This window comes from Fukomys damarensis, unplaced genomic scaffold (assembly GCF_012274545.1).
Source record: "Fukomys damarensis isolate Sample0158 unplaced genomic scaffold, DMR_v1.0_HiC HiC_scaffold_5, whole genome shotgun sequence".
Lineage (NCBI taxonomy): Eukaryota > Metazoa > Chordata > Mammalia > Rodentia > Bathyergidae > Fukomys > Fukomys damarensis.
The window spans coordinates 13,303,707-13,316,747 of record NW_022900917.1 but is presented as its reverse complement, the minus strand read 5'-3'; positions in this window follow the sequence as shown (position 1 = coordinate 13,316,747).

The following is a 13,041-nucleotide window of genomic DNA, read 5'->3' as shown; positions in this document are numbered from 1 at the left end:
AAGAATATGTTCCTAGTTTTAAATCCTGGATATAATAAGGTGATAAGGAGAAGCTAAAGAAATTGACACTCATTTGATTGGATCATTATAAGGTGTTTAAGGCAAGATATGCCCTGCAAAAGGAAATTGGCTACGGTACCAGTATAGAAGACTGCAGAGTTTGATATACTTATGGCTGTTTGAATCTGTATAGTTTAAGGTTCTCTGCAAGAAAGGAATCAGTAGAATATGTATATGTTTATGTACACACACAAACATATATAGAGTCTTCTAAAAATGTGTAAGACTTTAAGAAAAGAAAAATAGCATGATGCTCTTTCAACAGATGGTCTTACACTCATAGTGGGGACCCTAGAGGTTAACCTATATCACAGAAAATCAACTACACTGCCAGTCCTCACAGGAGAAATTGAAATGTATGTGCAGCAATCTCAATGACCAAGGTTATCCAGGGAGCAGTTTGCTATACTAATAAATGCCTGGAAGTGAATGTCTAGCACATTGAGCATCTCTTGCAATGGCAGAGGCCTTAGGTAATTTGTATTAATCTTATGATTTGCAATTAATTTAGTAATTCTTTTCCTGCAGTGTGTATATATGTATATATTTTGTGGATTTTGTATTTCTACACATGCAGTATATGCATATATGTGGCCATCTGTGTACTAGAGAGCCAGAGGCCCTGCCAGCCACTCAGCCTATGAAGCAGGAAGGTACAGAACAAGTGAGATTAGGATGAGGCACTAGTCTGAGGCTGAAGGCCTGGAAGACCTGGAGAGTCATTGAGAATCTATGCTGAAGAACCTGGTGTGTGATGACCATAGACGATGGCTCCATCAGAAGATGCACCCATTCAGGCAGAACTGGCTTTCCAAGTGAAGACCTACTGCAATTTTCTTCCCCTTCCATTCCCTCTAGACTACAAGTCCATCAAATGGTGCCATCCACAGTCACACTGTGTCTTACCTCCTCGGTTTCTCACTCTCCATGACAGTCATCTCTGGGGGAAAAAAAAAAATCCACAGATATGACCAGAAATGGATTTCACTAAACTTCTAGAAATTTCTTAATCTAGCTAACAGCCTCTATTAAGATTCATAGAGACATACTATAGACATACACCACATATGAGCATTTTAGTCAATGTCAGACATTGTATAGGACAGTACGTCTATAGCATTTTATCATCTGGTGGTGCTATAGCTATTTTCATTGTGTAACTGTGCTTTATAATGTACAATGACAAAGTCACCTATGAACACATTTTGCAGAATGTTTCTCAAATGTTAGAGTTACATCACTTCATACAGTCTTCTGGGGATTTGGTAAATTCTACAGATTCTATATTTAAGCAATACGTTAATCGACAACTATTTTTCAAAATTCTAAAGTGCATAATTATGAAAAAAATACGATAGTATAGACAAAACCTGTTTTCTATTGTTAAGAATTTAACTAAGATTTGACAATTTTGAGGATGACATTTTATTTTTAGAAAACTTCTAGTAATTAAACTGGATTAGCCTTACATATTTAGATTTATTACGTCTTTCACAGTGGTCTCTAAAACTTAGTACTTTGCTTGCCAAAATCCTGGGTTATTGTTTAGATGTACCCCTTGACACCAAAGTTGCATGTGTAGAAATTCAACCCTTCTCACGATGTATTAACGAAGGAAATATAATTTGATGGTAGCGTTTAGAAGTAAAGCCTTTTGAGAATGATTAGGTTTATATAAGTTCAGGAAGATGGGCCCCACCACAGACTGAATCCTGATGGCTTAGTAAGTGTGACAGAGATTATATTCAGAGGAGTACATGTGCACACCTTCCCTGTCTCTTGTCATGTGAGGCTCTGCACCACCTCGGCACTCTGCCAGCCAAGAGGCCATCACCATATGAGACTTTTAGACTTTATGCCTCTGGAATCAACCATTAATACAAGCAAAAAGATGAGTTGGGTTGGATATATTATATGTTAATGTCATTAGAAATTTGTGCAAAGACACAATGACAACCTAATTTAAAGTGCCCAGTGAAAGCTAGTATGTGGGCAGAAAGAAGGCAGATTTCACACCACTGATCATTGCCACCTACTTTTGTGTCAACTGTTTCCCTACCTGCCTCATGAGGAAATTCATAGAGAATGTCCATGCCAAAGACTCAGGACCCAAGGGTCAAAACCAATGACAGGTGAAGGGCACAAGCAGTGTTTGAAGGAGATAGGCATACTAGAATAAAATATCCCTAAATTACAATATTGATACAGTTATAATTTTATCTTGACTATATTTGAACTTGATCTTTTGGTCTTTTGGTATATGGGATTCAGTGGAAATATGGAATCTGTATAAGTATCGTGTGATAGAAGAGTTAAGAGAGCCAGAAGCAAAAATATAATTCATACTATTAACAATTAGCAATTCAGTGTCAGTTTGGATAATAATATCGAATCATATATATCTAGTATAATACAGAAATATTAAATATTTAAGTATCCATACATTTACCTCCTAGTTATTAGAGCTTATTCAGAAATTACTATAATTTGTCTCCATTTTAAGACTTTTGATATTAAGGAAATTATTCAGCTGTCAGTATGTCAGTCGTCCAAAACTTTAATATATATTGCTGAAGTAACATAAGTAAATAGCTTCTATATTACTATACTAGTTTAATAATGCTTTTTAAAAAGATGTAGCTCCCAGCAGGGAAAACATTTTAATTTGGAAGAAAAATGTAATAATATTGAACATCTAGGTAATTGTTGGACACTTTTCTCCTTGAAAGTTGATAGACTTGAGATAAATGGATAAAATGTAAAAACTTCAAGTCAGTTTCATATATAATTTGGGAAAACTGGGTTGCATTGTATTGAATCATTGATGAAAAGTAAAATAACTATTAATGTATAATTTATAGTATGGCTGAATTGTTATATTATCAAATCTTAGGCTTTCTTATACAAATCTTTTGAAGTGAAAATTATGGTTAACTGCTTTATATAGTTATTAGATCCTCCACCAAAATTTGTATTTTGTCTTAATTAATATATGATATATACTTTAATATTTGAAATGCAAAATTGTTTTGATATGTTTTTGGTAGATGAAATAATGGTTCATAAATAATTAAAATATCTTTGCAATTTCCATAGCAAATAATTGAGTGTAATTGTCTTTTAATAAAATATATATTTTCACAAACTCCTCCAGTCAAATAACATCATTAAGATGTACATAGGCTAACACCAAATTTCTCTTATTCTTTGAAGCATTGGTAAATTAATTTTAGAATTGCATAATATTTATTAAATATTGGGAAAGATAGCATGACTTTTTATCAATGATATTGTGAGCATTCATTGATGTCTATAATCAGGATACAGCAACGTGTGTGTGTGTGTGTGTGTGTGTGTGTGTGTGTGTGTATTTGTTTTTTTGGTACTGGAGATCAAACTAGGGACCTTGTGCTTGTGAGGAAGGCAGTGGCACCACTGAGCTAAATCCCCAGCCCCCAAAGTGTATTTTAAACAGGGTTCCTGAGATTAAATAAAATAATTTATTTATGGGACCACAATAAAAATTGTCAGCTGACTTTAAAAATGATCAAGATATTTTTTGATAGATGGTTGTTTTAGAGATATTTGTTTCAAAATACTTGCAAAACTGAGTTTATTATTTATTTGGATGATAAGAATAAATTAGAAAATGAAAACATATTTGGGCATAATCACATTTATTTTATAGGACCTTAATCTTGATGTCTCCTTTTAATGTTCAGACTTAATGTATGTAGGGAACTAGCAGCTCTACTCTGAAATCAAATTGCTCACTAAAAAAAAAAAAAAAAGATTACCCCAAAATCTCAGTTCCTGAGAGTCACCAATTAACTTACTTTCTATAATTTTATTATCACTTAAAGGATACTACATATTTCATTTGCCTAAGAAAGAGTTATTATTGATTTTTTCTTTCTTTTGTAGCCCACATCAAATCCATCATGAAATGTAGTCAGCTAAACTTTCAAAAATATCTAGAAAACATGTGCACTTTTCCTGCCTACAGTCCTTTCTTAATTCAGTGATAGAAACTCTTTAACTGTTTTGACATCTGTTCCCAGTCTTTTTTTTTAACCTACCCTCAAGAGAATAGCTACATTTTTTTTTTTTCCTCCGGGCAGTGACAGTACAGCTGTGTCATACAAAGCTCTCGGTGAGAAAACTATTATAGTTAGGCAAAATATTGGGGGAAGAAAACCCGAGTCTTCGATTATGTGGGGAATAACAAAGAACTTAGTGCTGGAGAGAAGTGAAGCGCATGGAAGCTCACAGTTATTCTCCACTAATTTTTCTGTTTCATTTATTTTCTGACTTTAGATTGGTAAGGAGAAAGACTTAGCTTCCACTTAGATGCAAAAAAACAAACAAAAAACTGGAAGGACAGTCATTTTGAGCTCTCAACAAGAAAAAGGCTCATTTAAAAATCTATAACATTTCTTGAGTCTTTCAGAGAACTGAAGGTGAAGGGTGAAAAAATAGCAGGGGCTCCCTTTGACAGGCATGACAAGCATCTCCCGAAAGGAGACAATGGAACTCTGGCTTTCCTGGAAAAGACATTTACATCATAGATCTGGTGAGCAGTTTGGTAGGAATATATAGAACTCTTGGAAAATACGAAAACAAAGGTAATTCTTAGTCTTGCCACAGTGTTCTCTACGGAGTCTCCACCCGGGTATTTTCAGGAGAAATCCTGGGAAAAAGAGACCCCCGAAAAGAAAACTTCTTTGTGATGTAAGCCCCATATATAGGAGTAAGTGTAAACAAGACACAAAATTTCACCTGGATCTTCCTTTTCACATCTATCCTATGGAAGCAATGATTTGAGCTACAGAGGAAAGATTAGCCCCTGCTACTCTCCGACTCTGGGGAAGGTGTACATCCTAAAGGAGAAGGAAGCAACAGTAGAGAAAATATTACAAGTTGAGAAGAAAAAGGAAAATGCTTCTGATACAGCCTTGGGAAAGTCTTTATCGCTGAGGGCTGTGGGATCTTTGCAAAGGCCTTACACTAGACCGTCAGGGATATGGGGTCTGGCTCAAATTGAAACACAAAGAGAGGTACCAGGAGTAACCATTTCTGCCCTGTACCAGGAGCCTAGCACTATGTAGTAACAGCGTAGCTCTATTGCTAGAAGGAAAGAAAATGAGAATGTAAGAACATACCTAAATTGGAAGTTTGCAAGAAAAGATTAATGCAAAAGGTAAAGCAGAAATAATAACGAAAAATTTCCGGCAAACCAGCTCCCCACATTAAACATAAAGTAATACTAGAAGAATTAAAAGGTTATGGCACAATGAGAGTAACTATGATAACAACCAAAACGCCGTTCACGGGCAGGGGATTTGGCTCAGTGGTTCTGCCTCCTGCCTGGCAAGCGCAAAGGTCAAAGTTCGATCCCCGGTACCAACCACCCCCCAAAAAAACAAAAACCCACAATAAAACCACCGTTCAGTTCCTGGATCCACTGACAATCTCTCTGTGTCCCCAACAAACACACACATATGCCTTCTATCAAAATAAAGTGTAAACGGGGAGGGGAGGGGGTGAAGGGAGGGCAGGAACAAGGGGAAAAATGAGAACCAAGACCTGTCATGTAAAGATACAAGATCCCAATAATGAATGTAACTACTGTATACCTAAAATGTACCAATAAACTCAATGAAAGAGAAAAAAATACTAGGTTTGTTCATTCCCAAGCAGAAATAGTCATAGTATTTTATTCTTTAATATTGTGAAATTCTTTTTGGTGCTTTAATTTGCCTAGCCTGTAGTCTCCAATTATTCAATAACAGACATATTTAGATATTGGCATTTTTCAGGAATAAGGAAAGTACATAATCATCAACTTATCATTAAGTAGGGGAGTTTTCCTAGACAATTTCACCTGTATCCTTGATAATCTGTGTCATACAGGTTCAACATGCTGAAAAATCTTGAAAGTTGGTTTGAGATTTCTCGGGTAGGAGGAGACACTTAGCCTGTGAGTGACAGGTTTATTTTGTCTCCATGAGCAACACTTCACCAATCTTATGTCCTACATTAAACATCTTTGGATGTTCCTAACTAGCTCTCCTCATCACATAAGTGAATTCTTTTTGTTTTGTTTTTGTTTTGTGAGACAGGGTCTCACTATGTAGTGAGACTGACCTGGAACTCACTATGTAGCCCAGCCTGGTCTCGAACTCACTGTGATGCTCCTGCATCAGCCTCCTGAGTGCTGGGATTATAGGCATGCACCACCACACCTGGCTCTAGATAAGTGAATTCTTTACTGTGGCTTTCTTGATGTCCCTCTCCTAGTGGTCCTTCTATGGCTGACATCTGACTAACACAACTGTCAAACACAAGGTGTCTTTTGAAAAAAAAATTAAGCTTCATTTAATGTGAAAAGAAAAAGTAGTCAACAGAACCAGGGTTAGGTATACAACAAGTGCAGACAGGATTATCAGGCAAAAAATATTTGAAACAAAGATGAACTTTTTTTCCCTCAAATTAATGCCTACTTTATTGACCAGAAATTCAGTACAACAATCAGCACAAGTATCACACATGCATACTCACTATATTTAAACTGCTATAAAGTAATAATACAAATAATATTTAAAGAACAATAGCCACTAAATGGGAAGAAATTAGTTTCAGTCTATTTTATAGTAATTTTCCCCTCAGAATCAGATTAATTTATATAAATTATAAATCCTAAGAGGAGTAAAAAATGTAACATTGTCTCAGACATATTTGAACTTTGTGATAATTGAGATAAGGATTGTAAAATAGCTTTGAGATCATAAAATCTATATAGTTATCAAGAATATGCATTCAGAATATATCATATTCCTTTCACTTTGGGTGCTTTCATGGATGTGATTATAGTTTTCTCTTCAAAATCTTATATTAAAGAAAGTTTCTCTATTAAACATGAATTCCAAATATTCTAACATAGATCATAACATAGATTTCACATGACTTTTTCAGAATATTAAATTATTTACTATACATAGTTCTAGTCATAACAAATCCTCATGTAGAAATGTGAAATGATTAAAAATTACAGTACTTTAAGGCAATATTTCAGATATGTCATATTTCCTTTTATTTCCAAGGAATTGTCAGAGATAGATGTAGTTATTCCATTATCATGCCAATCTAATCAGAGACCTATGAATAATAAACAAAATATTTACATGTGGAACTCAGATTTAAGGAATTAAATTTACAGTTATACAGGAGGCTTTGGGGAGGGACTATGGGTACCTACTAAATTGAAGGAGCTCTTTTAGAATATTGATTCTTAAAGTTCAAAGGGAATATTTAAGCTGTTATTTCTTGTTTAAACTTTTGTATTTAACAAAATACATGATCAAGATGATTTGTATCAAGTAGGCAGATATTGGATTATTATAACCCAAGATCATAGACTAATTAACCAAAAGTTTCACTTTCAAAGCACTGCTACCCAAAAGATACAAGGGGAACAACTAAAAGGGTGATTTTTTTTCAGATCATAGATAGACAGACAGACAGACAGACATATAGACAGATGACCGTAATATTGATTATGCCCAAAGCAGGATGCAATGATTTAACTCCACATTCATAATAGCATAAAAAAATGCAGTGTCTAGAAATCAACCTAACAAAGGAAGCAAAAGACCTCTACACTGAAAACTACAGCTCTCTGAATAAAAGAGATCAAAGAGGGTATAAGAAAATGGAAAGATATCCCTTGCTCCTGGGAAGGAAGAATCAAAGTAGTGAAAATGGCCATACTACCAAAACTGCCATACAGATTCAATGCAATCTTGATTGAAATTCAAACAGTATAATTCACAGAACTAGAGAAAAAAAAATCCAAAGATACATTTGGAATCAGAAGAGACCTAGAAGAGCAAAAGCAATTCTAGGCAACAGAGATATGACGGAGGATCTCACAGTCCCCAGATGGAAACTCTACTACAAAGCCACTGTGATTAAAAACAGCATGGTAATGGCAAAGAAACAGTTCTGAGGGTCAGTGGAATAGATTGGAAGATATAGAAACAACTCTACACGTACTCAGCTACCTCATCTTGAATAAAGGAGCCAACCAGCCTCAGTGGAGGAAAGATAGCCTCTTTAATACATTATTTTTGGAAAAACTGGATTTAAACTGACCAAAGATTAAAACTAGACCCTTATCTTTCACCACGCACTCAACTAAAATCCAAGTGGATTAAAGATCTAAATATTAAAACAGAAACACTAGCTGGGGTTTTAGCTCACTGGTTCTGGTGCCCACCTTGTAAGCACAAAGACCCGAGTTGGATCCCCGGTACAAAAACAAAACAAAATAAAACAAAAAACAGAAATGCTAAACTTGCTGGAAGATAAGTTAGGCAGAACTCTGGAAGACATTGGCATAAGAAAAGACTTTATGAACAAATCCTCAGTAGCACAGGAGCTAGCACAAAGCATCAATAACTGGGATCTCATCTTATTAAAAAGCTCTGCACTGCAAGAGAAATCACCAACAGAGCTAAGAGACAACCTACAATGTGGGAAAAAACTTTTACCAGCTGCTCCTCAGACAAATATAGAATATATAGCGAACTCAAAAAAATATCAGCTCCCCCAAATACAAAGACCCAATTCAAAAATGGGCATCTGAAATGAACAGACATTTCTTAGACAAAGAAGTAAAAGCAGCAGGTAAATAAGTGAAAAAATATTCCACATCGCTGGTCACTCCAGAGATGCAGATGAACACAACACTGAGATTACACCTCACCCCACAAAGAATGGCTGCTATCAAGAAATCACCTAATAAAAAATGTTGGTGGGGTTGTGGGGAGAAAGGAACCCTTCTCCATTGGTGGGAGTGCAGACTGGTGCAACTGCTATGGAAATCAATATGGAGGTACTGCAAACAACTAGAACTAGAGGTTCCATTTGACCCAGCCATCCCTCTTCTGGGTATCTCTCCAAAAGAATTAAAAGAATCATACCACAGTGATATATGTACACCTGTGTTTATAGTGGCACAGTTCATAATAGCTAAAACTTGGAAACAGCCCAAATGCTCATAAGTTGGAGACTGGATAAAGAAGATGTAGTTTTTCTATAAAATGAAGTACTGTACTACTCAGCCATAAAGAATGAGAAACTGGAGTCCTTCATAGGAAAATAGATGCATATTGAGGCTACGGTCTTAAGTGAAATAAATAGGACACACGTGTAAATACAGAATAGTTTCTCTGTTGTGAAAAACTGAAAGTCTAGATAAGATCTAAATTATAAACAGATAATGTGAAATAGGAAGAAAAGGGCTAAAGGTGTAGGGGAAGAAGGAAGGGTAGGGAAAGGAAATAAGGGAAAAGAAAAAAATATGAGAAAAGGAAAAAAATGGAAACAAAGTCTTTTTAAATAGATGATGGAGGAGGGGGTGAAGGGAGGGCAGAGGTATGGGGAAAAAATGAGAAGAAAGACCTGTCATGTAAATGTTCAAGATTCCAATGACGAATGTAACTGTACTGTATACCTAAAATGTACGGATAAGCTCAATGAAAAAAAAAATTAGCCCCATAATTGGCTTGTTTATAGAAGTGAGTCTGGCAAAGCTTATGTTCCAAGCTCAGAATAATTCGCACCCAAATTCTGTCCTTACAACTACAACCTTCTAACTAGAAGAACAATGTTTGAATTACAGCCATGTATTCTGCCTATTCTGTTCCTAATTAGGGAATGCTTTGTCTGGTCCTTTATGAGCCTTGTTTACATTCATTTTCATGGAAACCACACGTAGCTCACCTTACCCCAATTGATTGCCAATAAAAGTCAGTGTCTGAGACCAGTCAGCACCTTTGTTGGTTGCACCCACTTTGGTCATCGTGGCATCCCGCTTTCTCTTAGTTCTGTGTCTTAGTGCATTTTTTTTCTTAAGCCTACATCTTATACTGGGCAGGTGACTGGAACCTAACTGCACGGGTCTCCGGATACAAACACACGTACACACAAATGTGTGTGTGTGTGTGTGTGTGTGTGTGTGTGTCTGTATGAACAGACATGTTTCTAATTAAATTTGAGTTATATTAAATGATTAGGAAAGTAGGCTATAATCTTCTTTTAATGTGGAGAGAGAAATTAGTGCTTCTTAGCATCTAGCAGTTTAATAGATGTTAAAAGGTACTTGTAAAAGCAGATTCACAAACTTTGTAGTCCAAACCAGGCATAGTAAGAGGAAAAATGTCTGGAGAATATAAGGAATATTTAAAAAATAGCAGCAAATACAAAATACTGTAGCTTAAGATCTGAGAAATACATACTATGAAAAATGCTCCTGTGACCTTCTGGCTGTTCCTGCTGATTTTGCCTATATGTGAATTCATCAGAAACCCTCTTTCTTTCTTTTTTTTTTTTGAATAAAGGAGAAAATGGCTTGAGAAAGATTCCATTTTAAGAGAATTAGATAGAAAATATAACAGAAAGAAGCTCGAAATAAATGGCAATGATGAAAAAGGCAATTAAAAGCAATTTTAAAAAACAAAATCATTTTTATACCAGGTTATTTGCATATTTAGAATTGACTTGTGAAAGTATTTTCTATATTTTTCGATGGGAAACTCTTTTCAGATCAGTGATTTATAAATAGGATGATTTCCCACTATTTTATTATAACCTCTGCAACAGAAGTCATTAGCCTGAGGTAATCTTACCTGCCCAAGGTTGCTTTTATTGCCTGTGCTTTTGGTGTCACGAGCAAGACATCTTTTCCACGAGCTGTGTCGAGGAGTTCTTCTCGTCCATTTTGTTCTCGATCTCATGTTTAACATATAAGCATGTTGTTTATAGGCAAGCGATATGCCTTTTTGATGTTATTTTCAATTTGCAGTGGAATCTAGGGCTTTCAGTTGCAAAAATCACTGACCTTTCTGTCTTCCAATTATAGTTGCATTTGTTGCTTGAAGAAAAACAAACAACAATATTTCAGAAATATTAAGAAGAAATATTAAGGACGAGTATACTGCTCAGAGAAACAAATTATAAACTTCTAAATTTACACTATATAGCAGGTAATTTTCTACCCTTAATATGGCATAGCATTACAATTTCACATATTGGGTTTTTGTCTTTCTGAAAGAAGAAAATTATGTTCTCTCTCTCGATTACTGCTTCATAGCTGGATGTGTTGAGAAACAACAGGAATAACAAAATGGTACAGCACATGAGCTGTTCTCATAGAAGAAAGAGCTGAACTTACGGAATGTAAATACAGTTGAGGGTTTTCGTAGCAAATACAGTGTTTTTTTTTTTCTAATAAAATCTCCAAGTAAAGGTTGGAGAAAATTGTCTTGCCATGGGGATCCCAAATGTCTAAAGAATTTCAATGAAATTTAAAACAAAGAAGTATGATAAGTCCCGAAATTTTGTCATGATTCACCTAAAAGGTTTGACCTGACATGAGACAGGCTTAAGTTTTAAAACTGTTATTAAATGATTCAGGTCTCAGAAAACATGAGAGTTGCCTTTTAATCATTTTGTCTAGACATCCCATTGACTTAAATGGATATTACATCTCCTTCCCTATAGGAGAAGATCAGAATTAATTTAGTTTCACCAGCTCTTGTCTTCAATAACAAGATCTCAGAAGTCAGGTTATTTGAAAAAATGAAATATAAATGTTAAATTACAAATTCCAGTGGCTTTGGAATTAGTTTTTAGAAGAAGCAATGTTGAAAAAATCTTGTAGTGCTGTCAACGTTCAATTTTGCCAGCCTAGTGTGCAAATAAATAGTAAAGCTCAGGGTTAAAGCTTTCCTGCTTATATATATGTTGACAGACTGTGCTTATAAAAGACTAGAAGTTCAAGAGAAGTGGCACTGTAATCATCACAGACAGCCTGAGCTGTCTTCAACATTAAGTGGTTTTACAAAATGCAAATTGACCTCCAGCTGCCCTTGGAAATTGTAAGGTGAGGTATGGCCTTTAAACACCAGAAAACTCAAACCCACATCTGTCAAGCTGGTGGGAATTGGTTGCTGGTAAAACTGCTTAAAATGTGTTCTTTTCTAATTTTAAATGGAAAGAATCAGTTCAGGTACTGGACCTGTTTACCATGTAGAATGTTTTACCTAAAAAGTGATTTCAAATACTAAACGAGGATACAGAAAAAAAAAAGAAAATCCTGGTTAGTATGTGAAACTAAATGGATGTGACTTCTTAGAACACAACTTTTAACTTTGAATCAGCTCTAGTACAAAGCTAGTTGAGATGGATGAAAGGAAAAAAAAAAAAGACCCTTCATTTTAAAATACTTGCTTCAGCAGAGTGTATTTTCAATTTATCTGAGGCAACTGAGAATTTTGCTGAGCTAACGTGGATAACAAAGAAAACTCTCAGGGATCAAATATAGGGTGAGCTTTTTCATGGAGACTGAAGAAGCCATAACCCTAGAGTTCCAACAATTCAATCAAAGTTAATATCACACTATGTGTACAATGGGTGATTGAAAAACAGTGTGTTGAAGTTTTAAATATATATCACAGTAAGTGATACATTGCCACTAATCCCCATCAAAATGCTCCGCTCACTTTGAACACATCCATACCATCATTCTTACCACTGTTGAAGCAGTTCTGCAAACCCTCCTTTGGGAGTGTCTCTACAGGGTGTCATCAATAATGCAAGCAATGCGGCTGTCAAGTGCCATCCAAAGAAAGGCAGGGTCATCCGAACGTCGCGGTGTGCCTCACCCACATTATTCACCAGGTCTGGTGCCATGGGATGTTTGGCTTTTCTCCAAAATCAAAATTACCACAAAAGTTAAACATTTTGAGTCTATTCACATTGGGTCAGCCAACACAGCACAATTAAAGATCCTCGTGTAAAAAGACTTCAGAAAGATTCAGAAAATGGCAAGAATTCTGAGGTGAATATATTTCAAGAAAGGGAGAGAATTTTGAGGGAGATTCATGGCGATGTGTAATTCATTGTAAAACTTTTTTC